General features: G+C 44.6%; 2 pseudogenes across 1 annotated transcript; both read left to right on the top strand.

Moving 5' to 3' along the window:
• Nucleotides 1-152: 152 nt before the first annotated feature.
• On the top strand, nucleotides 153-591 carry LOC105805531 (annotated as a pseudogene).
• Nucleotides 592-1,108: 517 nt separating this feature from the next.
• Nucleotides 1,109-1,893, top strand: LOC105805485 (annotated as a pseudogene). Its single transcript, XR_001137216.1, has one exon. The product of XR_001137216.1 is annotated as an MICOS complex subunit MIC19 pseudogene (transcript).

Raw genomic sequence — 1,893 nt, 5'->3', positions numbered from 1 at the left:
CTAATAAAAGACAGCTGGATTTCTATATCTACTTCTGCACCGAATCCGCTGTGGCAGCATACATCATGTAGCCTTTGGGAAACTCATGAAAGAATGAAAATTAAAAAGGCAATTAGACTTTTTCAGCCTTTGCCAAAGTAGCAGTGGCCAAAATGAAGTTCAATCCCTTTGTGACTTCTGACCAAAGCAAGAACCACAAAAGGCATTTCAATGCACCTTCCCATATTTGCAGAAAGATTATGTCTTTCCCTCTTTCCAGAGAGCTGAGACAGAAGTACAATGTTCCATTTGTGCCCATCTGAAAGGATGATGAATTTCAGGTTGTTCAGGGACACTAGAAACATCAGCAAATTGGCAAAGTAGTCTGGGTTTACAGGAAGAAATAGGCCATCGACATTGAATGGGTGCAGCAGGAAAAGGCTAGTGGTACAACTGTCCATGTGGGCATTCCCCCCCAGCCACGTGGTTGTCACCAGCCTTAAACTGGACAAAGACTATAAAAAGATCCTTGAACAGAAAGTGGAATCTCACCAAGTAGGAAAGGAAAGGGGCAAATGCAAGGAAGAAATAATTGAGAAGATGCAGGAATAAGGTAATCTTACATACAACTTTCATAAACAGCTGCTAAAATGAAGAGGGAGAAAGGCAATTAACAACTTAGTAGGAAAATAGTTTAATCTCACAGACTCCCTGAAAGGGTTGGGGGAGGACCAGGGATCTCTTGACCACAAATTGAAAACCAGTACAATATCCTGATTATTATATGGGTGCTATGGCAAGAGTGATGATGAAGTTCCTAAACACTACTGATTTGTATCTGAAAAGTGAGGTATAAAATATGGCTTCTTGAAAGGTCTCTTTGGTGTTTTCTTCAGAAGAATAAGGAAATGTTTCAGCTAAAGCTGTTTACTCTCTCTGGTGTACACTTTTGGTTTGTAGAAAGAAACTCTTGCTTAATAGCAAATATGCAAGATAATAGATCTAAACAAAATTAGTCACTTCCCAGAAGCATTAATTGATGAATTAAATTAATTAAAGTAATAGAATAACTTTATTCAGTGCAATCAGATAAAAATCATTCTATTAAGAATTATATTAAGTTCGCGCGTGGGCTCTGAGGCGCTCGTAGGTCCGCACTAGGTCTCTGCGGGGGCAGGAGCGGGAGCCATGGGCGGGACTGCCAGCACCCGTCGGGTCACTTTTGAGGCGGACGAGAATGAGAACATTACCATGGTGAAGGGCATCCGGCTTTCGGAAAATGTGATTGATCGAATGAAGGAATCCTCTCCATCTGGTTCGAAGTCTCCGCGGTATTCTGGTGTTTATGGTGCCTCAGTTTCTGATGAAGAATTGAAAAGAAGAGTAGCTGAGGAGCTGGCGTTGGAGCAAGCCAAGAAAGAAGCTGAAAATCAGAAGCGACTAAAGCAAGGCAAAGATGTGGACCGAGAGTGGGCAGCTGCCAATGAGCAGTTAACCAGGGCTATCCTTCGAGAGAGGATATCAAGTGAGGAAGAACGTGCTAAGGCAAAGCACCTGGCTAAGCAGCTGGAAGAGAAAGACCGAGTGCTAAAGAAGCAGGATGCATTCTACAAAGAGCAGCTGGCTAGACTGGAGGAGAGGAGCTCAGAGTTCTACAAAGTCACCACTGAGCAATATCAGAAAGCTGCTGAGGAGGTGGAAGCAAAGTTCAAGCGGTATGAGTCTCATCCAGTCTGTGCTGACCTGCAGGCCAAGATTCTTCAGTGCTACCGCCAGAACGCCCACCAGACCCTCAGGTGCTCTGACCTGGCCAGCCAGTACATGCACTGCGTCAATCATGCCAAAGAGGTGGGTGTGCCAGCCAGGCCAGCGGGGCTCCAGGAGAATAGAGAGCCTGACGTCATGGGGCAGTGA

The sequence above is a fragment of the Propithecus coquereli genome, unplaced genomic scaffold (assembly GCF_000956105.1).
Source record: "Propithecus coquereli isolate 6110/MARCELLA unplaced genomic scaffold, Pcoq_1.0 Scaffold13, whole genome shotgun sequence".
NCBI classification, from domain to species: Eukaryota; Metazoa; Chordata; class Mammalia; order Primates; family Indriidae; genus Propithecus; species Propithecus coquereli.
This window is presented reverse-complemented; position numbering and strand designations above follow the sequence as displayed.